The 24,919-nt window shown below is 40.9% G+C and overlaps 1 protein-coding gene across 8 annotated transcripts in view; it reads left to right on the forward strand.

The window, feature by feature from the left end:
* ZNF462 (zinc finger protein 462) overlaps window positions 1–24,919 on the forward strand; it is a 475,139-nt gene that overhangs the window by 319,631 nt on the left and 130,589 nt on the right. The window lies entirely within an intron of this gene.

Here is a 24,919-nt window from a genome sequence, read left to right on the forward strand (position 1 = left end):
GCAACAAAAGAAAACATTTTCAATGAATATATGCTGAAGTGCCCAGGTGTATTCCATCTTAACTAGTACCTGTCCACAAAGAATGTTGCATGCTGTGAAGGATTCAACTTAAACACCAGCTTGACGATTCTGGGCAGGCAGATTTTTCATAGGGAAACTCAGTGGGAATTTTCCTATGAAAATTTAAGGAACTTCAAGGAATATGGGTATGAGTACTTCTATCTAAAACATACTTTGCCCGTGCAATCTATGCACAAAAATTTCAAAGTGAAATTTTTGTGAACTTTACTGTCCTATCCCTTTTGCTACAAACAGTGTGTATACTTTCAGCCACATATATGGGGATACTTTTGAAGAGATAAATGTGATTACCCATGTACCATCTTTTGAAAATTGCCCACCTTGATAACTGACTGTTGAGAGTGGAGAAGAGGCATATACTTGAATATAAATTGAAATTTTTGGGCCTAAAAATGAGAGTTTCGGTTTATATTCGAGCCATCTTCCAATGATGGTGCTTTTTTCTATCCCTCCCCACCCAATGACCAACATTGTTACCTCCCCCCATGCCCTCGATATCCAGTTGGAAGAACATTTGGTGGAACCAGGGGGGTGGGGAGGGAGGGAGGAAGAAACAAAGGAGAGATGTTGAATGGAAGGGTCAGAAAGAAGAGGAATTGGGACACATGGATGAAGGGAAGAGGAAGGAGATGGTAGTACATGGATGGAGGGAAGGGGAAGAGATGGTGAGCTAGAGGCAGAAAAATGGAAGAAAACTGAATATGAAAATCAGTGTCAAAGAAGGATGTAGTGCAAAAAGTGAAGGAAAGGAAAGAAACAAATGCATAAGGAGGCCTTGGAAACAGCATTAAAAGCACAGATGGAACAAGATGACCAGAAAAATAAAATCGCCAGATAACAAAGGTAGGAAAAATGTTTTTATTTTCAATTTAGTGACTGAAATATGTCAGTTTTGAAAATGTTCTTCTGTTATTTTTATATTTTGGTCTGTTCAGGAAAAAATGCATTTCTTTCTATTTCTTTTGTGGTATACTATGTGAAAAGTCTGGCATATTAGGGTTTCGTTTGTGTATAATAGTAATTTTAATTTGTGGGTTTGTATTTGAAAAGGATTTTTTTCTGCTTTCTGCATGTGTGACTGAGGCCAAGTGTTCTGGTGGAGACAAGTCCAGAAACTTTGCTTGGTGTTGAGGCCCCAAGTAGGAAAATATTTGCTGGCTCTCCTTCAGCTTTTATGGACTTGAAACAGCCCCAACTGAAAATTTAGTGATTACTTGTGGCATAATCCCTGACAAATGATGCTCATATAACCGGATGTCTAATCTCGGTTTATATTCGAGTCAACCTTTTTTTTTTTTTATTTTTTTTTTTTTTTTTCCCCCCACCTCCTTTTTTGGGAGGAAAAAAGGTTACCTCGGTTTATATTCGACATCTCTTATGCTATTCCTGTAAATTTTTATGTAAACCTTTATGTAATCTCTGAAAACTTTTATGTAATCCGCCTTGAACCACAAGGTATTGGCGGAATAGAAATCACTAATGTAATGTAATGGTATTGGTTGGAACCTCTTCATATTGAATGTCAACTGTTAATCGGTAATCATCTGGTCAGTGGCATTGTGAAATCAAGTTTCAAGTTTATTAAAATTTGTTAACCCACTTTTTAAATTCCTAAGCGGCATTCATAGTTTAAAAATCAGGGTTGTACAATTTTTTTTAACAAAGACTGACGTACAGTTAGACACAGAAGGTTCGGGGGGGAGAACTTCAAAGAATGGATAGATTAGAGAGATGCTATCAAAAACTATGGTTTCCTTGTTTGTTTTTGCCAATAAATGGGTCTACATCATATTTACTTAGTGGACAAGATGGTAATTTGATCTGAAGGAATGTTCACTGTTACTAGCTTACTTATTAAATATGCCTGCTAAGTGATTTTGCCTGACAGAGGACATAGACTGAGCCAAAAGGATGCAAGTACAGTATATCCCAACTCATTATCAACATGATTTAAGGAAACAAATTTGTTTAGCTTATTTGAATTTTTTTTCCCTTTAATAATGGGTATCTTGTGATGTCTTCCAAAATACACAATGTTGGTAGCATTTTTTTCTGTACTTGCTCATCTACTAAATGTTTGTTATAGCTAATACAGTACTGTGTTTTACCAGGTATTTCATTATGTGGTAACATTAAATTACTTTACAATGCAAAGACAGATGTGATGAGTAATTACTGTATTTTTCGCTCTATAAGACACACCTGACCATAAGAATATCTGTAGAGGAGGAAAAACCAAGAAAAAAAATTCTGAACCAAATGGTGTACCCTGTCGCACCGGCCTTAAACAAAGCCCAGAGCAGTCTGCAACACAATTGATAGCATGCAAAACAATCCCCCAAAACCAATACATAACAGATATTCCAACAAATACCGCATAAATGTCCTGATATGAACGCATAAATGGCCTGATATGAACCGACTTTACAAAAAATACAGCCAAGCATCATGCTATCTGAACAACTGTCCCACATATCTGATAACAAATGCCTCCCCCAAATTTAGAGCTCGCCTCATGCAGTGGTTACAAACTACGCTCACGGAAGGTCAATTCCCACAGGACCTAGGCGAGATCATAATCACCCCAATTGTGAAAGATCATAAAGGCCCAATAGATATCCCCTCCAACTACAGACCCATTGCTTCAATACCAATATACATTAAATTAATAGAAGGACTAGTTGCACAATACCTCACTAACTACCTGGAAGACCATATCCTATTTCACCCCTCACAATCAGGGTTCAGAATCAACCATAGCACAGAGACACTACTCGTAACTCTACTAGACACAGCCCGATAGCACCTCAGCAAAGGCAGAAGGATATTGATAATTCAACTTGATCTCTCTGCTGCATTTGACTTGGTAGACCACACCATACTACTACAGATACTAGAAGCCATAGGGATCTCAGGCAGGGTATACAACTGGTTCCAAGGATTCCTTAAATCAAGAACATATAGAGTAAAGACAAACGATCTTAAATCAGACCCCTGGTCTAACCCCTGTGGAGTACCACAAGGGTCACCACTGTCGCCAATGCTCTTCAACCTCTTTATATCCTCCCTTGGGACCACTCTAGATAACCTAGACGTAACATCATTCAGCTACGCAGACAACATCACCATTCTCCTCCTCTTCGACTCACCAGATCCCACTTCAATAGAAAAACTGAAAAAACACTAGAAGCAGTGGAAAAATGGATGATAGACCACAAATTGAAGCTGAACTCAGACAAAACAAAATTTCTACTGCTTGAAAAGGCCAAAACCCCATCAATTACAGAATTAGAAATAAATGCCACAAAATACCCTATACAGTCCGCTCTTAAACTCCTAGGAGTAATGATAGATAGATGCTGCACAATGCAGGTCCAAATCAACAAGACTACCCAGAAAGCCTTTTTAATCATGCGCAATCTACGAAAAATAAGAAAATTCTTCGACAAAGAGCAATATAGGCTCATAGTCCAATCCCTAGTCCTAGGTCTAGTGGACTATTGCAACATCCTCTACCCCGCAAACATGATAAAATAATTACAGTCTGTACAAAACACAGCCCTCAGATTGATCTATTCACTAAGCAAATTTGACCACATCATCACTGCCTACCTAGACTCACACTGGCTACCTATACAAGCGCAAATTCAATTCAAATTATACTGTCTATTATTCAAAGTAATAAATGGCACTGCCCCCCACTTACCTAAACAATTGCCTAAATTGGAACCATATAACTAGACAAAGGAGAACTCAGACCCCATTTACCTACCCCCCATTCAAAGGTATTCAGCGCAAGAAGATGTATGACAACCTACTAGCGACGCAAGCAGCAAAACTTGACCACTCCATCTCCAACATGCTGACAACAACGAGCGACTTCAAATCATTTCGAAAAGAAATCAAAACCCTGCTATTCAAAAAATTTATCTAGATATCAAAACTCATCCCCTTGTCCATCTTCTCTCTTGTAAATTTCCCCTCAAAGTCTCTACCACTCTTGTAATTTTCTCTTCAAAGTCTCAATCATGTAAACAGCTCCCTAAATTGTAATTTTCCTGGAAATGTCCAGTTATCTTCTTTTGTAATCCGCCTAGAACTGCAAGGTACTGGCGGAATAGAAGTCACTAATGTAATGTAATGTCAATGAGAAATACTGTACCCCATCACCAAATAAAAACAAATTATTTTTAATCCCAAACAGAATATCACACCCACCATAGCTCCCAAAGAGGTGAGTCTCTGAATTTCCTTTTCATGATGGCCTGAGCTAGAATTTGAAACAGGCCTAGAGTTCAGATTGAAGTTGCTGATGGACATTGAGCTGAACTGAAATGACTAGCTGGGCCAGCTGTTCCTATTGTTCTGGAACTGGAAACAAAGAAAAGTGACTGAAAAGATGGATGCCTAATACCCAAGCCAGTGGCAAGGCACAAGGCCAGGCAAGGCACAAGGCCAGTCAAGGCTTGCATTATAGTTGTAAGAGTTTTACAGTGTATATTTATGATAGAGAGTCAATGCACTTGATTGTGCAGTGGCCACCAAAGACTTAATTCTGTCCTGCTTCCATTATAGTCCATTGGAGCAATTTTGTCAGTAATATTTTCTTTATAGATATAATACTGCTTTCTCAGCAGCATGTATGTCACAATTGGTCCTGGAGGAGCAAACAAAGGAAAGGGGATGGTATTGATGACCTGTGGTACCCAATGAGATCTCAAAAATGCACAGCTCATCCAAACTCCAAATCACCCGATCCCTAAGCAAGTGCAAGGCGAGACACAGCACAATGGCACACACACACACACACACCGGTATCTTTTTTTAATCCTGCCCTTCTCTCATTGAACCGCTGCCTCCTGATGTCTTCCGGCAGTGAACAAGACAGGTACGAGCTTGCCTGGTCCCACGTGTCTTCTATGAATGACTGCTTGTGAGACTTTCGAGAATTGTTAACATTTCCACAATACACCCCCGAGAAAGCCATTAAAGATTGGCGAAACGGGCCCCGTCGGGTGAACACTTTACTGCACTTTATTGCATTTGGCACATCGCACGAGAGCACTTTTCAAGAATATTTAAGATAAGTGCAATGTATTCATTTATTTATTGAAAAAGCAAAAAAAAAGTTTAAAGATTTAAATTGAGTGAGAGGTTTTGGTCGAAGAATGAAAATCCAACCTACATGGTCATCTCAATGATTATCTATTGATTGAAGCAGGATTTCTGAGACCTTTCCTCTCAACATGGCACAACTTTTAACCTTATTTGTGACATTGAATGAACATTCTCAGAGGCTTTGGCCTTTAGTTAAATTTTTTTTTTAACGCAATCCCCTGGTTATATATTTGGTGCTAAAAATTACGTGCCCAATTTAAGCGCACATTATAATTGCTTAACAAGCCAATTAGTGCCGATAATTGGGTGCTACTGCTAACAATCAATTATTGGCACTAATTTGTGTGCATCTTTTAGTCTATAAAAATGCATGGGAAGGTACGATCCAAGATGGCCGCATGAGGAGTCGCATGAGTTTCACGCTCCCGTTAACTCCTTGAAATACAATTTTGTTTGCTTTAAACTTTTTACCTGTTTGTGATGCCGAAGAGGAGGGGACGTAGCGCTGCTGGAGCCTCGCAGCGCTCCAGAACGGCCGTCTTCGGGAACATCGAAGAGTTGATGAGGAGAATGCAGGGCACGCCGACAGTTTCGGGGAGTTCCCCGCAGGAGACGCATGGCGGAGGCGCGTCAATGACGTTCACCATGGGGCCGGAGACATCGCTAAGCCCCGAAGTAAGAGCACCTCCCCCACGCCCTCAGTCGACCAGTTCCCCGCGAGAGGAGAAACTTCCTGAGATTGGAGTTCACCTCCTCTCGGAGGCTAAGGAGGAAAACGCGGGGACTGTGCTGCAGGACTCCCTGCTGGAGCAGAGGAGTCTGAACGAGGAGACTGAGGAGGAAGCAGTGGGGGATGAGAGAATTCAACAGACTGCAGGAGGAGACACGCTGCCAGAGGGTGAGCTAATTAAATTAAAACTACAACCATTTCAAATTGTGAAGCCCCGAGAGGTTACATTAGACTCTCTGTGGGATCTGGTAGCCAATTTGGCAAAATCCATTAACCCGCAATTACAACAATTAGAAAAGAAATTAGAAAATCATGAAACTGAGATTAAAAGTTTAAAGATTGGACTTGAGGACTCAAAAACTTCAACACAAAATATTCATCAAGAATTTAAAGTATCCCAACAAATTACTGAGGTATTAATCAAAGACAATACTAATTTAAGAAGGAAGATGGAGGCAATGGAAAACTTTTCTCGCAATAATAACCTCAGATTGATAAATTTCCCTAGGGTTTCTGTGATAGCCCCAAGGGAAATGTTGAAACGTTACATGACGGAAGTATTGGAGCTTCCTGAAGAGTCACTACCACCATTTACGCAGGTTTATTATCTTCCAAGTAAGCCACAAGACCAACAACAGCAACAACAACAGAAATTGGGACCTGATTTAATGAATATATCTAATATTTTGGAAATGTCTGATAGAGAATTAGTGACCCCGGCAACCTTACTTTTGACAGTAGCTCTCGCACCAGATAAAAACTGGTTGCTGAGACTTTTCTTTAAAAATAAACAAAAAAGAGTTTTTAGGTTGTAAAATTCAGATGTTCCCAGATTTGGCCAAGGATACGCAGAGAAGGAGACGAGAATTTTTGTTAAGGAAACCTGGTGTTTTATCTCTGGGGGCGACTTTTTACTTGCGACACCCATGTAAATGTGTTGTTAATTATCATTCTCATAAATATGTTTTCTTTGAGCCATCTCAACTGACAACTTTTCTCTCAACTGCATCTCTGGAGAAAGAAAGTGCTTAATTTAAGAAAGGGTGCCTTAATCTCATCCGACTAGTTATTACCTGGTTTAAATAATTTCTTTGATTCGCCTATTTCCCTTCTTGGATCTCTTTGAGGACTTGAGTAGAAATTTATGCTCATATTCGATATTCTTTGATATATGTTTTCATTTGTATTCATTTCTTGCTAAATTTCCTTTCTGTACAAGTTATATGCTTGAATATATTGAAAAATTCAATAAATATTAAATTTAAAAAAAAAAAAAAATGCATGGGAAAATTTTTACATGCAGATCCAAAAAAGGGAGCGTGGGTGGTTCAGGAGTGTCCCTGGAATTTGCATGTAGTGTTACAGAATTAGGCAGATCCATGCTTAATTTAGGGTAAGGATTTACACCCGTTTTTAGTTGGTGTAAATCTTTGTGCTTAAGATATGCTAAGTCCTGTATATGGTGCCAAAAACCGAGCACTAAGCGCTATTCTATAAACAGTGCTCAGAGTTGGGTACTTATAAAATAGTGTTTGGTGCCGAGGTCCACATCAAATGCTATTTTATAAGTGCCCAACTCGGAGCACTGTTTATAGAATAGCGCTTAGTGCTCTGTTTTTGGCACCATATACAAAACGTACCCCCTGTTTTACTAAGGTGTGTTATGCATTTTAGCGTGCTCTAAATATACATGCGTGCGTTAGCGTTTAGCGTGTGCTAATACGCTTAGCGCACCTTTGTAAAAGAAGCCTTTAGTAAATCCTGTATGTGTATATAGATATGATAGAAACATAGATATATTATTAGATACAGATAGATAAATATAGATATCTGTCTATATCAGGGGTGTCAAACTCAATCACATAAGGGGCCGAAATCTGAAAAAATGGCTAAGTCACTGGCCGAAATTTTTTTTTTAGATACTTAGGGGTCTTTTTATTAAGGTACACTAACTGATTTAGCGCACACTAAATGCACGCCTTAATAAAAAGATCCCTTAGTCATAGCAGAAGTATAGGGTTACAACCTCTCCAACCCCATGCTGGCTCTGTGATGTAAACAAAATAATTAAAAAAGATTTTCCTCTCTCTTTTAGGTCCTAGACAGGCATGGGGTCAAATTTTGGATTAGTCAGTCTGTTCTGATTTTGTGTGTATGTGTGTGCTTTTGTTGAGGCGGGGGTAAATGAGAGGGTGTTGTGCATTATTATTCAATAATATAATTGCAGGGTCCTGGTAGCAAGGGAGTAGGGGTGGGGATGAGGGCAGAGAAGGTTGAGAAGCATGCAGGCAGGTGAGTGTTGAAATAATAAAAACTGTTCCCTGGAATGCATGAGGCGTCCTGGACACCATTGTAATAAATGAATAGAAAATGGAATGTGGAAACTCCCTAAATACCTTTCCTCAGCTTGGAACCTGACTGCAGGTTCACGCCATTTCTCCCCAAATTGTGCATGGCCCCAGTCAGCAGCATTTATGTGGGTAGCAGGTACTTTGATAGGTGCCTTTGAATATCAGGCATCAGTTACAAAGAAAGAGTATAGTGGAAAGTAGTTAGCAAAGAATAAAAAAGAACAGAAACCATGCAGCAAGTTATCAAATTGTTCTTTTTAGGATAGGGCTGGAGCAGAACAAGAGTGTTTCCAGAACTCATCCAGTATTCAGTTTGTTATCTAAATCAGTGTTCTTCAACCTTTTTACACCTATGGACCTGCAGAAATAAAAATTATTTTGTGGATCGGCAAACTACTAGGACTGAAATAAAAACCCTAGTCTCTGCCCCATTCCCACAGCTCGGTCCCCGTCCCGTCCCTGTGAACTCAGTCCCCGTCTCCATCCCATGTACAAGGAGTGGGGAAAGAGAGATCCATGGTGCATCTTGCCCAATCCCTCTACTGCCATATCCAACATTTTGCCCTCTCTCTTCCCCGGATCGTGTGCAGTATTTTTCACTATTGACCACCAGCCCCATGCCCAACATTTCTTCTTCTACCCTCCCTCTCCAGCACCATGCCACACCTCTCCCTCCATTACTATGTCCAGCATTCCTCCCCCTTGCATCCTCTTTAATCTGTTCCCTCTGTTTCCCTCTCATCCTTCAATGCCCCATGTATCTCTTCCTCACTCTTTCTCTGTGCCCAACAATTTTCCTCTTTCTTCCTTTTCCCATGTGTACCATCTTTCCCTCTCACTTACACATTCATCCCCAACAATTCTCCCTTTCTATCCCCTCCCTTGTGTCCCAAGTTCATGCTTCCTCCCTTCCTTCTGTGTCCCGAATTTGTGTCCCCCCTCCTTGACTTCCAACCTTTGTCCCAAATTCATGCCCCTCACATGTCCCAATGCGCTCCCCCCTTTTCTCCCTTACTTCTTCAGGGTCGTCCAGCTTCTCTCTCTTACTTGTTCAGGGCTGTTCAGCCTCTGCCGAAGCCAGATCAGTGTCTCCTGCATGCGCATGTCCATCTTCCTTCCGGTTTGGCTGCTCCTTATTTTCAGCGCCAGCTTTACTTGTTTGTTGGGACAGCGTGCAGCGGCTCTTGCATGCTACATGATGCTAATCCAGTTCTGATTCCGGGTCAGCCACGTGCAGCATGCAAGATGAGAGCCAGGATGAGAGAAAATGGATGGGAACGAAGAACACGGACCCATGGCTGGAGAGATGGACATACACCAGGGACACAGACCTGTGGCTAGAGAATCAAGAGAAGATAGAGAGGACAGCAATCGTTGTGGGGGACTCCATCAGACAAGTCGACATCCACATAGTGGGAGGAAGACTGGATCGGCTGGTGACCTGCCTACCGAGAGCCAAGGTAGAAGACATAGTGAGCTGCATCAACAGGATCATAGACAGTGTGGAAGAAGAAGATGCGGTGGGGACGAACAACGTGAGAAACAGGAACTACAACAGGGAAGTACTGAAGGACCAGTTCCGGATGCTAGGAAGGAAGCTGAAGACCAGAACGCAAAGGATAGCATTCTCTGAGATCCTGCCGGTACCTAGGGCCAACGAGAAGAGGTAGGTGGAGCTGCAAGAAGTCAACACGTGGATGCGGCGCTGGTGTGAGGAAGAAGGATTCCACTTTGTGCACAACTGGATGACATTCTGGGGAAAGAGCAAACTATTCAGGAAGGACGGACTCCACCTCAGTAGAGACGGAACGAGGCTACTTGCAAGCAACATCAAGAGAGAAGTTAATAAGTTTTTAAACTAGGAAGAAGGGGAAAGCCGACAGTTGACCGAGAGAAAGAGTCGATGGTTCGGGAACCGGTATACCCAGATACTGTGCAGAAAGATAGAGCGGAAGACTCACCGGATCACAAGCAAGACAGATCGAAAGGGACACAAGAGGGTAGGAAATGCAAGAAAGGAACAGGTCGCAAACTCAAGTGTATGTACACGAATGCAAGGAGCCTAAGGAATAAGATGGGTGAATTAGAAGCTATGGCTATGATTCAAACCTTGTGTAGTTCCTCTTCTGCCAGATTATATATTAATAATACTTTTTCTGAAAGTTTTTGTCTGGAGAGGGGAGTTAGGCAAGGGTGTCCGTTACCTCCTTTACTGTTTGATATTGTTCTGGAACCCTTGCTATTGGCTATTCATCAGGCTAAGGAGATACAGGGTATTCCTTATGCATATCGGGAATATAAAGTTTCTGCGTACGCAGATGACATTTTGCTTCATTTGAGGAACCCTGAATCTACCATTCCACATTTACTAGATTTGATTGGCAGATTTGGGAAATTTTCAGGGTACAAAATAAATTGGAGTTAATCAGAGGTACTTCCATTAAATGTACATGCCCAAAAGGATTATTTGATACGTTCCCGTTTCTTTGGAAGGAAGAGGGTATAAAATGATGAAAATAAATGAAAAATCCTTATTGCTGAAGGTCATAGAAATGTGTGAGCAATGGAACTCCTTACATCTGTCTTGGTGGGGGAGAGTTCAAACGGTTAAGATGATAATTTTGCCTGTGGTCTGTTACCAAATGGGGATGTTACCAGTGTTTTTTTCAGGCGTCTTTTTACAAAAAGTTAAATAATATTCTTATCAAGTTTATTTTGCTGAGGAAAGCTGCGAGAATTGCTTTAGTATCTTTACAAAAACCAATTGTGGAGGGAGGGGTAAATTTTCCAAACTTTTATAGGTATCATCAAGCCTATATAATGTGTCAGGGTATGTACTGGATCCTCCCTGAGCTCTGGGAAACTCTTCCTGATTGGTTGTGATTGGAATGGCAGCTCCTGTCTCCACTTAGGTTATGTATTAAAAATAGCCCAATGTTGTTTATGACGTTGTCTATGTAATATACACCATCAATCCACAACGGCATATAATAAACTTCAAAGTGCCTACTTTCTAATCAATCTTTTTTTCTTTTTTTCTTCAGATAATACATTTCTAAGTACCTCTATGGTCTTCAGTTCCAACCAACCACCAGCCATATTATTTGAAGGCTTGTTTCTCTTTCTGGCTTTTATTCATCATCAGACCTTAGGTTTTTTTTTAAGTGCTTGTGCTCAATATTCTTTGTTTTGTGCAAATCAATAAGCTTTTCTTATACCACTTTAAAACTTAAGTACTTAGCTTTAGCTATTTCTTCATTCTTTTTTTGAACCTCGGAAAGGACCTTAAGGTTCAACAAGTTTCGCCTAAAGGTTTTTTCAAGAATGGGTCCCCCCTTTTGTTTTTCTCCACAGCATCCCGACGTGTGTTCTATGCAAAGAATTCCGTGAACAAATGGACTGGAAACAAAGATCTACATCTCCTACCGACCCCCTGGGCAGTCCGAAGAAATTGATGGAGAAATGACGGACGAGATTAAACGCAACTGCAAGGGAGGCAATATAGTTATCATGGGTGACTTCAACTATCCGGGGATAGACTGGAACCTAGGCACCTCCGGCTGCGCTGGGGAGACCAAGTTCCTGGATGCTGTAGGTGATTGCTTCCTGGAACAACTTGTCAAGGAAAATACAAGAGGAATGCAATTCTGGACTTAATTTTAAATGGACTGCGAGGACTGGCACAAGGTGTAGAACTAGAAGGGACGCTGGGAAACAGTGATCATAACATGATCCGCTTCGAATTGGATGCAGGGGCGAAACATCGGTCCAGAACGACGGCCATGGTACTAAATACTACCATCCTATAACTGATACTAGTTGTCTTCCTGACATTCACCACCCTGCATTGGTTTTGTACACTGCTTTGTTCTTTATAATGCCTCTCGCACTGCCTCTCCACTATATACATATCTCTGCTGTATATGTACAGTCTCCTGCATGGTAAATCTACACTGTTGCTTTGCTGTATAAATACCTTTACTGAATATGTACAGTTCGCATTGTATCTTCGCTGTAAATGTACAGTCTCTTACGCTGTAAACCGCTTTGAACTGTTTGTGGTACTGCGGTATATAAAAAATAAAGTTATTATTAGTTATTATTAAACTTCCGAAAAGGGAATTACAAAGAGATGAGACTCATGGTGGGGGAAGAAGATTAAGAGGATAAGCCCTGTAAAAACGCTAGAGTGAGCTTGGTCCCTTTTTAAGGACACGGTCACCGAGGCGCAAAATCTATATATACCGCGTATCAACAAGGGATCCAAGAGGTAAAAGAACAAGGAACCGGCGTGGCTTGCTGTAGAGGTGAAGGAAGCGATTAGAGGCAAGAAAATTTCATTTAAGGAATGGAAAAGGTCAAGAACGGACGAAAACTGGAATAAGCACAAACATCAACGCAGGTGCCATAAGGCGGTAAAAGGGGCCAAAAGAGACTACGAGGAAAAAATAGACAAGGAGGCAAAAAACATCAAGCTGTTCTTTCGATATATTAAGGGGAAATGACCTGCGAAGGAAGCGGTGGGACCGTTGGATGACCATGGAATAAAGAGAGTGCTAAAGGAGGACAAAGCAAACACCGACAAACTGAACACATTTTTTGGGTCTGTATTTACCAAAGCATACACAGCATACCGGAATCCATCAGGCTATATGCTGGAAACGAAGACGGGAAACTGACAGGGTTGACTGTCAGTCTAGAAGAGATATGCAAGCAGATCGATAGGCTTAAGAGCAATAAATCCCTGGGACCGGATGGCATCCATCCGAGGGTCATCAAGGAAATGAAAGGGACTATAGCTGAACTGCTTCAACTAATAGCCAATCTGTCGATCAAATCGGGAAAGATTCCGGAAGCCTGGAACGTGGCGAATGTTATGCTGATCTTCAAAAAAGGTTTGAGGGGAGATCCGGGAAACTACAGATCGGTGAGTCTGACCTCGGTACCGGGAAAGATGGTAGAGGCGCTGATAAAGGACTGCATCATTGATCACCTTGACAGACACAGTCTGATGAGGACCAGCCAGTATGGTTTCAGCAAAGGCAGATCTTGTTTGACGAACTTGCTGCACTTCTTTGAGGAAGTAAACAGGCAGATAGACTAGGACGGTCCAGTCGACATTGTATGTCTGGATTTTCAGAAGGCGTTCGACAAGGTTCCACATGAACGACTACTTTAGAAAATTGGAAACCATGGAATTGAGGGTGAAATACTCACGTGGATTAAAAACTGGCTCGAGCATAGGAAACAGAGAGTGTGGGTAAATGGACAATACTTGGACTGGAAGTGTCACCAGTGGGATGCCGCATGGCTTGGTGCTTGGACCCGTACTCTTCAACATCTTTATAAATGATCTGGCCATTGGTACAACAAATGGGGTGATTAAATTTGCTGATGATACAAAGTTATTCAGAGTAGTGAAGACACAGGGGGATTGCGAAGATCTGCAATGTGACATAATCAAGCTCAAGAAATGGGCATCGACATGGCAAATGAGGTTCAACATGGATAAGTGTAAAGTGATGCATGTCGTTAACAAAAATCTCATGCACGAATACAGGATGTCTGGGGCGATACTTGGAGAGACCACCTAGGAAAGAGACTTGGGAGTTCTGATCGACAAGTTAATGAAGCTGTCCGCGCAATGCGTGGTGGCGGCGAAAAAGGCGAACATAATGCTAGGAATGATTAAAAAGGGGATCACGAACAGATCGGAGAAGGCTATCATTCTGCTGTACCGGGCCATGGTGCGCCCTCACCTGGAGTACTGTGTCCAGCATTGGTCGCCATACATGAAGAAGAACACGGTACTACTCGAAAGGGTCTAGAAAAGAGCGACTAAAATCGTTAAGGGGATGGAGGAATTGCCATACAGTGAGAGATTGGAGAAACTGGGTCTCTTCTCCCTTGAAAAGAGGAGACTGAGAGGGGACACGATCGAAACATTCAAAATACTGAAGGGAATAGACTTAGCAGATAAAGACAGATTGTTCACCCTCTCTAAGGTAGGGTGAATGAGAGGGCACTCTCTAAAGTTGAAAGGGAATAGGAATAGATTCCGTAGAAACATAAGGAAGTTCTTCTTCACCTATAGAGTGGTAGAAAACTGGAACGCTCTCCTGGAGTCTGTTATAGGGGAAAACACCCTCCAGGGATTCAAGACAAAGTTGGACAAGTTCCTGCAAAACTGGAACGTACGCAGGTGAGGCTGGATTCATTTAGAGCACTGGTTTATGACCGGGGGGCTGCCACGTGAGCGGACTGCTGGGCACGATAGACCACTGGTCTGACCCAGCAGCGGCAAATTCTTATGTTCTAAGAGCCGTCTTAATAAAAGGGGAGGGGGTATATTTGTCTATTTTTGTATAGTTGTTACTAAAGTGACATTGCATTTTTTTAAAGTTTGCTGTCCCGGCAAACAAGTGCAGCTGGGGCTGAAGATAAGGAGCAGCCAAGATGAAAGGAAAATGGACATACGCTGCCACGGGACACTAATTCTTCACAGACCAGCAGGAAATTTTTTGTGGACCGGCACCGGTCCATGGATTGGTGGTTGAAGAAGTATTCAGATGAGTCCTGGTGCTGACCTCGCCTTACCTGGATATTCTTTGCCAGCCACTGTCCTGATTGTGGTGCTGAATATTTGACTGCCATAGCTGGTGTTTAAAAAAGAACACTGACCATTAATGACTGTTTATTGGCCCAATTGTATTTTAGTATAGAGGGAATTTCTAAAGCATGTTACCTGGGTAAGCTAACTCTCTGAAAATTACCTTTGTTTAATCTGACTAACAACACAAAAAAGATTCTAGGGTACAGACTTTTAACCAGAACAAGGAAAGATGTTTTAGTAAGTTTGAGTGGGTAAAATAACATATAGTGTAGTAGATTAAGGAGACTTTGAGATGTGTCCATCATAAAACTAGAGTTTTCTTCATATTTTTTGGTCTCTATGAAACATTCTTCACACTTATCCTTTTGTGATTTGTTTCCACTTTTAGAAGTAACTCCATAATTGGAAAGCAGCCAGCTAGTTTTGATTTTTGTGAATTGTCTATTTACTGAAGCATTGGGTCCTTTCTCAATGGCTGCTCAGTCTGTTGTGTATAAATATAAGTAGCAAGTTGTCTCTTGGCTAATGAAGGGTGTCTTCCTGTGTGTTCTGAGGGAGGGAGAACCATAAATGCAGATTTGAGTCCGTATTAATGTGCTTGAATAACCAAGAAACAACCAACAGCTATGGGTTTTCCCAGTCATTTGAATACGTAGGTTATAATTTTTTTTTATTTTTTCAATTTTGGCTACATAGAACCTGATGTTCAAAGGATTTATGTTCCTACTTTCTAGGTTTGGCTCATAAATTGGCCTTTTTGAAAATTTACTAGGGCTGAGTGCATGATTTTCACTCAGAATTTCACTAAGCCCCTAAATTTAGGATCTTAAAATGTGGGTGTCAAATGTTAGATATTTAGCACTGATTTTCAGCACTAGGAATGTTGCGACTATTTGCATTTTTGACAGGTACTAGTGACCTGGATTAGCCACCGCGAAGATGGGCTCCTGGGCTAGATGGACAATTGGTCTGATCCAGTAAGGCTATTCTTATGCAAATAATGACTGGCCTAAATTTTAGGAGCAAAAACCTTAAGTTCTTGAAACTGAGTTGAATTTTTAGCAGAAAGCTTAGGCTCCCCTGACTGAAAATAGGGATTTAGGCACCCAGCTTTTTTCTTTTTTTAATGTCAAGGTCATCCTTCCCTATGTACTGTGTATTTGTGTGTTTATGTCCGGGTCAGTATAGTGAAAGTAATTTTATAACAGTCTTCCTAGGACAAGGGGGTGTGCAGATATATATTTCAAGCCAATTCTATAAAGAAAAACAGGCACCTATTTTCTTTGTAGAACACTGTGCAAGTGGCAGAAAACCCTGTTTATTAGAGGCCACTTGCATGTGTAAATGACTAGAATACCAGCATTTGCGTATATTCCTGGCATCTGTCTGACAGTGATGCAGTCCAAAAGATATTATTGCTTGTGGCAAGGGTGTATCCAAGTAGTCTTGTGTGTTTAATTACTGCAGCATATTAGTAGTTACAAAGCCACCATGTCAATGCATTTGTCCAGAAGCAAGTGGCTATTTAGAAACAGCAAAATGAAGGCAGATAAAGAGCATATCAACCAGTGGTCTTTGCTAATTGTTAAGCGCAGGGCATTTTGAGTTCAAAAGGGCTGAAGAAGAGCTGGCAAATATCTTCTTACTTGGGGCCATGACACCAATAATACTTCTCGACATACATTCCTACTAGAACATCTGGCCTTGATCACACATGCAGAACACAGATAAACTCTATGCAAATATAGGACGACAAACTAAAAGTCCTAATGTATACAAACGAAACCCTAAGATGCCAGATTCTGCATGAAGTACAAAACCAGAGAAATAGAAATAAATTAGTTTCTTCCTGAGCAGTGCAAAATATAGACATCAGGTGTAAATTCTCAAAACTGACATATTTCAATCACTAAACTGAAAATAAAATAATTTTTCCTACCTTTGTTGCCTGGTGATATTATTTTTCTGATCTTCTTTTCCCAGTCTCTAGTTGCACTTCCTTCTGTCTGCGTTCTTTACTCTGTTTCCAGAGCATTCTTACTTATCCATTTGCTGTTTTTCTCTCCTTCACCTTCTGTCCTACATTCATCTTTGACATTAACTTTTAACATTTAACTTTCTTCCATTTTTTGGTTTCCTTCTCAAATCTATCTACTTTTCCATGCCTTCTCTTCCCTTCTTCTCCATCCATGTGTGCCATCTCCTCCCTCTTTCTTCTCCTCTATTCCCATCTTCTATTTCTTCCCTTCTCCATCCCTCCATCTTTGTGCACTATGCTGCCAGCAGCTGAAAGAGTAAGAGCAGCACTGCTGAGAATGAGAATAGTGAGCAAGCACCAGATCTCACTGAGGGGGGCCACTATCGGCTCACGGGCCTTGCATTAAAGACCACTGATATAGCCTATCCTGTCTGCCAATCAAATAAACACAGCTGAGCAGGTGACTCTCTCCTCTAGGAAGGGCTGTGGCTCACTGGTTGAGCTGCTGCCTCTGCACCCAGAGGTTGTGAGATCACATCCCAGTGCTGCTCCTTATGACCCTAGGCAAGTCCCTTAATCCTCCAGTGCCCATCACTTTGAATGTCAGCTTTGAAATACCAAAGCAACAAAAAGGCAGTATACAAGTCCCCATTCCCTTTTTCCTTTCCCTTTCCCTAGTCAAAGGTTGGTCAAAGGAAAGAACCCTGGCTTGTCAGGAGTGAGATTTGAAATCATGCCTTCAAAGAAGTCTGTGACTTGCACACAGCACCTTAGACCACTCAGCCATCCTGACAATTTTGTCAATGCCGTAGTGCACTCTGTTCCATGAAGCTGTATCACAGTCAGAACTGAATGCCATGAGTGTCATGTTTTTACAAAGGACATGCATTATTGCTGCGTCCAGTTGCTCATAGAAAGCACCCTTGACATCATTATGAATCATGGTAGGGGCACTAGCATGGTAGTTAGAGCTACAGCCTCAGCACCCTGAGGTTATGGGTTCAAATCCCACACTTCTCCTTGTGACCCTGGGCAAGTCACTTAATCCCCCATTGCTCCAGGTACATTAGGTAAAGTGTGAGCCCACCAGGACAGATAGGGAAAAATGCTTGAGTACCTGAATGCAAGCCACTTAGGGCTCCTTTTACGAAGGCGCGTTAGCGGTTTAACGCATGTAATAGCGCGCGCTAAACCGCCAGCCGTGCTTGCCGCTACCATCTCCTCTTGAGCAGGCAGTAGTTTTTCGGCTAGCGCAGGGGTTAGCGCGGGATGAAAAGTTGCACGCGTTAAATCTGCTAACGCGCCTTCGTAAAAGGAGCCCTTAGTCTTTAAGTGGTATATAAAATACAATAAATAAATAAATTGTGGCATGCCTAGAAGATGTTTTTCTGGAGTGGCCCCCCTTGCTCTTGTAGTCTAACTCCAGATTACCTCTATTTGAGAAAGCAGGTGAAAGTCTGGGTCTTCCTCCAAGCCTTTAATACGTGCACATAGGGTAATTGACTATACACTCATTCTGTACCAGGATTAGCTCACCACACATACTGACTAAGTTAGTTCTTTATACCTTCTTTAAATGTATAAATAACTTGCCTTGAGTTTAGCCTCCCATCTGTTTATCCCAAAGCACTCTGTACCACCCATCTTGACCCCATCTAATATCTGCACTTAACCTCTTGGCTGTAGGATAAGCTGTATTATATATACAGTATATATAATTAGCATCATATCTATGTTATTTTAATGTTCTGATTTGTGCTTATTAGATGCTTCAAAAGTATTATGTCTCCTTTTTAATACGTATTTTATCTCTCATTTGAAATTCAGTGCCGTTAATAAGTATATACTTGAAGCTGTTTCATGGTAGTCCTATTATTAAGTTTCAGTTCACTGATTTTAACTCTACCTCATTCATTGTTTTTATGTTTAGATTTGGTCTTTTTACTACTGTTAACAAAAAAGCTTTATGTTGAATTATACTGTACATCCTGTACACTGCCTTAAGTGAATCTTTCATAAAGGTGGTTAATAAAGCTAAATAAATAAATATAATTAATCTGTGGGCCATTGTTTCTGGAAGGGTAATTAAAATACATATCAGCAATGTATGAATAGCAAAGCCAATTCTTGGCTCATATTTAGGTTTCCCTATCCAGCAGATTGTGCAGTCTATGCCAGTCTGTGCCAGTCTCTAACAGCCTCAACCTCTCTGGTAGTCAAATTTCACTCAATCCTCCGTTATTGATCTTTTCTTTTTAGCATCCAGCCTAGCAGGATAACATGTTTCCCTAGTTTTGAGTCATCAATCAATGTGTGCATATCCACATGCAAAGTTCTTGTGTATTTTTTTTACTATATTTTTGGAAGATAAGCTAGGAGTGGTAAACGTATTTATGGTTAAAGATTTTACATAGGAGTAACAACTTTGTAGGCAGTGTATTGTGGACCACAGAGATAATATTATACACAGACCCACTAATATGAGGACATCCCCAGACAGTTTTGGATTAAACACTGCAAACATGATTGACAAACTAGGGCCTGTCCTCACATTAATGGGCCTATGCCCCTAGTCCAGTGATCCCCAAACTTTTTTGCAATACAAATTGGTTTCATGCAAGACAAGCGCATAATCAATAAAGTGCGTAATATATAATGTAATTATTACATACATAATGTAATATATAATATTATGTTTGCATTGTAATATATGCAGTATGGTAATTCAGTTCACCATAATGCAGAATTAGTGCAAGCCCTGAGCTTATTTCCCTGCAATAGATTGTCCCATTTGGGGTGATGGGAGACAGTGACACCCACAGTGTGTTTCTTATGTCGTCTACTCCATAATCTCGTTTTGGTTGCTATCACTGCAGAAATGGAAGCAGGGTTTTCAGTGCTTTTGTGGGGATATCAGGATAATATGACTTGACTTTAATCCTGAATGTATGGAGATTTGAAGTTGTCTCAAATATACTTTTAAGACCACCGTTATTTGTGATCTCAAGCAGTTGATCCTCTTCTAGCATGATCCGGCAGGAGAGATGCCCAATCTATCCTGCTGGAAACCTCCCCCCCTGAACCAGTGCACTCTTCACCGGCAGGAGGGATGCTCTAAGATTCCGGTTGGCCCATGTGCCTAAGGCCCTCTAATGGGCAGGGCCTTAGGTGCCTGGGCCAATCAGGCCTTAGGCCCCTCCCCAGTGCATCCCACAATGCACTCGTAAGGGGCAGATCCACCATTCAGATGAAGGCGGGCTTGCCAGCCAGATAGAGGGAAAGGCCAGCCGATCATCAAAAAAGGTTAGGGGGGTTGGGGAGGTTTGGGTGGTTTAAGGAGGGGTCCTGGTGGGGGTGGGAGGTCTGGGTGGGGTGGAGGGGAGGTCCATGGGATGGGCTGGGCGGTCCGGCAGAGGGGTGGCGGGTGTCTGGCAGGAGTGATTTGTCATCCCTCCTGCCGATGAAGAGCGCACCGGTTCCGAGGGGGTGTCCGGCAGGAGGGACTGGGCATCCCTCCTGCCGGTGAAGAGCGCACCAGTTCAGGGGGATTCTGGCAGGAGAGATTGTGCATCTTTTCTGCTGCGATGTGTCGGGAGGGAGGGGTCGTGGCGAGTGTTGGCAGGAGTGATTGGGTATCTCTCCTGCCACGATTGTTGCTGGGGGTGGGGGGCAGTTCCACGATTCTCTAACTGGCGTTGTTTATGACAGATGACAGTTAGAGAATCGTGCTTTTAGGCGGACTGGCCCCTCCTTCACTAAAAGGTCTTTTCTAGGCGTTTTGGACTTGGCAAATTTTTGGACGAGAATGAGGTATAAAGATAGACGACTTAGCAGCAAACACCTGGATAAATAAGCAGATGATTCTAAAAAAATATATATATATATTTTGGATGGACTTTTTGAGAATGGACTTTGAACGTTTCCGACTTTGGGTGGCTAGCATTCTAGACCCAAAATGGACTTGGACGTATTTTTTTATTTTGCCCCTCCATGTTAATATCTCTGTTACTTGACTACTGCAATTCATTATATCTTGGCCTACCTAAGTATGTATTACATTCTTTACAGCTTGCACAAAATGCTGCAGCACAAATTATAGTTCAGGCTCCCAGATATCTTACATCTTACACTGGCTTCCTGTTCTGTGTATTGAATTCAAAACTTTGTGCTTGATTTTCAAAGTACTGTATGATAAAGGTCCTGTCATCTTGAATTTGCTGTTTCATTTTTATCAGCCAGAGAGAACTTTGCACTCTGAGAATCAGATGAAACTTGAAATTCTGTCATTGACTCCCCCCTCCCCTTCTTTCACAAAACTGCGGTGCGCTGAATGCTCTGCTCCCAATGCTCATAGGAACTCTATGAGTGTCAGGAGCAGCGCAGAGCATGCAGCACGCTTGTCTGCACCAAAAATCATTTTTGTTAAAGGGGAGAGGAGTGAATGTGATAAGATCAGCAATAATTCATCAATCTATGCTGACAATACAAGGAACAGTACTGTGGAATTTGCTGCCAACCGAAATTAAGCAGTCTTCAGATGTGATGCAATTTAGAAAACGCATAAAAACTATGGGCTCCTTTTACTAAGCTGCGTTAGGGCTTTAACGCGCGGAATGGCACGCGCTACAATGCCACACGCGCTATTCGCTAATGCCAGCATTGAGCTGGTGTTAGTTCTAGCCGCGTAGCACAGGGTTAGCGTGCGCTAATCTGCTGCATGCACTAAATATGCTAGTGCACCTTAGTAAAAAGAGCCCTATGTTATTTGAGAAGGAATATAGATGAATTGATTTTTTTCTTGACTTTTTGGCAGGCAAGCCTGTTTTGTTTTTTTAGATATAAGTTTCTGTATATATAATAATAATAATAGCTTTATTTTTATATACCGCCAACACCAGTAGTTCTAGTTGGTTTACATAAAAGAGAACTGGACAGTCAGTGATAACATAATTGAGTAAAAAGTGCATAGATACAGCATAATAACCATCAATCAGGTAATAAATTTATCAAACAAGTAAGTCTTAACCATTTTTCAGAAAGTGTACATCTTAGTATGTTTTAATTGTATGTTGAATATTTGTTTGTCACTAGTTATTATGAATGTTGTTATGTAACCCGCTCAGAACTGTGAATATAGTGGACTATAGAATTTTTAAATAAAATAAATAAATAAGGTATTGTATGGATTAGTGACAACACATATGGTTGCACCTTCTCATCCCACTTCTTTCGTTTCTCATGTGCCACCGTCATATCAGCTGTTATGCCCCAAAGACCTCAGAACCACCACCACTCCTCTGTCCATTAGGTATTATTCACCGGGGAGCTTGCTGTGTAAATCCTCACTGGTCAAAGGCTTTACAGCTTAATAATTATTTATAATTTTCAATATAAGTCCTCAATCAATCAATAACAAGTGGATAATTATTAAGCTGTAAAGCCTTTGACCAGTGAGGATTTACACAGCAAGCTCCCCGGTAAAGAATACCTAATGGATGGAGGAGTGGTGGTGGTTCTGAGGTCTTTGGCATAACAGCTGATATGACTGTGGCACATGAGAAACGAAAGAAGTGGGATGAGAAGGTATTATCTTAGAGTCTATTTTCTTGAAAAGCTGTTGTGATAACTCTTAAGTAAAGATTGAAGCCTTTGCTTTATAATATTGAACACATATGGTGGAGCACTTTGGGGGGTTTTCCTGCCTAACCACTGAGCACATATGCTATTGTTTGGCTTGTTTTACTTTGGTTTTGAAACTTTTAAATCTGATGGTTGATTCTTGCTGTTTTATGTTTGCCAATCGACCATTCTTGAAGACTCTCTCAGAAAGACTGACTCTTGAGAAAGGCACATACTGCCAAAACACTGGCAGTGTTGAATCAATATATAATAAAGCACTATCCTTTGTGGTTGATGACATCTTTACCTCATGACTTTTGTGTGCCGATTACTCTACTCGTTGGAGAGGTGTAGATTTGATTCCATTTGAGCACTTTGTATTAACATGTCATCCACAGGTATTCTGCAATATTAACTATTTTGCATTTCCTTCCATTTGAGGTCAATCCTATTATAAATACATTGAGAAATTGCTGGCATTTCAATCTGTGCTGTTTTGGAGGGAAATACTGAACTACTGCACTCATCTTGATTCTTATTTAGCCTGTAGGCATCCGATCAAAGTATATATATTTTTAAAAATGGCTTATATAATTTGTGCAGTTTTTATGCATGTTTTGAACTTATTTTTTTTTTACCTTCTCCTTTTACAAAGCTGTCATAATGGCTGACATGTGGCAAATGCTCTGACAACCATTAAATCCCTATGGACTTCAGAGCGATTACCATAGCAGCAGCCGCTACCTCAGGTTTGTAAAAGGAGCCCTTAGAAAATTGTAGATTCCCAATGTTATATTGGTTTGTTCTTATTTTGAACCACTTTGAACTTGTTGGCTGTAGCGATCTATAAATAAACAATTATTATTAATATAAAATGTGGATTTTTTTTAAATCTAAAACAACGTCAATCTTTTCTCGATGTTAAATTTCCAGTTTAGTCTATCGAAAATGAGGATAGTTCCTGAATAAGGGCTTATAAGAAAATGCCTGCCTCCATTTGCTTTTTATTATTTTGGGGTGTATGATACTAGTATTCCTCGCTGATTTTTCTGCTCTCTCCTTTATTGGAGGCTAAGGGAAAAAAAATTTCAATTTACTAAGATGGTCTGTAATTATGTTGCGGAATTAGTTTCTATTGATTTTATTCCTATAACTTCTTATTTTCTGTATCAAGTGAAAGATCGCCTTTTATTTTGCTTATGAATATTGAAAATGTAATAAATATAAAATACAAAACAAAATGAAGTATTATAGTGCCTCCCTTAAGCAATGTAGAAATTTTCCATTATGTTCTTGTGAAATGTATTGTAAGGTACTTGCAGAGAATGTGTTGTAGTAATTGTGCAGGTATAGGGATCCCTCATTTAACTTTAAATGTGAAACTTTGGAGTTTTGCCAATGACCTGACCTCTGTAACACACTATTAGGGGCATAATCAAAAAACTAAAACATCTGAAAAACTGCTTGTCGGCACTTGGATGTCCTAATTGCTGGGGTGTCCAACTGCCGATAATCAAAATTGTTTTCCTGGATGCTTAACAAGACATTTTCCCTGCTGTGCATCTAGAGTTCAAGGGGGTGTGTTAAGAGGCATGATTTGGGCGGGCTTTGGGTATGCCAATCTTTGGGGATAATCAAACCTTTCCCAAAACGTCCTGGACGGAACATAGACATTTTGGGCTAGACCTCTTTTGGAAGCATCTAAGTGCCAAAAAGGTATCCAAACTGTCCCGATGATCACTGAATGAACCCCCCCCTCCCACACACACACACTCCCACAGTAGTCACTGACCCCCTCCTAGCCCCCAAAACTGTAAATAAAACAGTGTATATCTGTCTCTGAAGCAGCAGCCTCTGGTATGGGAAATCCTAGTAGCGCATCACACAGGTGTCTTAAGTAGCCAGACGGGTGGGCTAGTGAATCATAAAGGAGCAGAACCAGACCCATAAGGCACTCTAACCACATCTATGGTGTTAAGTATGAGCCCATATAGGTACCACCTGCATCCATAAGAGCTATAGTAGGTTTTAGGGGAGTTTTGGAGGGATCATCATAAATTATAAGGGGTATAAGGTGAGATGTATATCTGGCACCCTTTATATGAAGCTCACAGCAGTGCCCTCTAAGGTACCCCACAGCTCTGTTAGCATGTCCATGTGGCCAGCCCATTAGAATAGTGGCCCCTCCCAAGTCTAAATACTGCTGATTTGGATGTTTTTAACTTGTACATTTTTGTAGTCAAGAATGGTGAATAAAGTTAGATGTCCTGGCAGTCCAGACATTTTGGTGGTCAAGATGTCCAATAGGCGATTCCCCCCCCCAAAAAAAAAAAAAAAAAATATATATATATATATATATATATATATATATATTTTATTATTATGATTTTTTTTTTTTTTAACATCCTATTTGAAAATGAATATTTCTA

Source organism: Geotrypetes seraphini, chromosome 1 (assembly GCF_902459505.1).
Source record: "Geotrypetes seraphini chromosome 1, aGeoSer1.1, whole genome shotgun sequence".
NCBI classification, from domain to species: domain Eukaryota; kingdom Metazoa; phylum Chordata; class Amphibia; order Gymnophiona; family Dermophiidae; genus Geotrypetes; species Geotrypetes seraphini.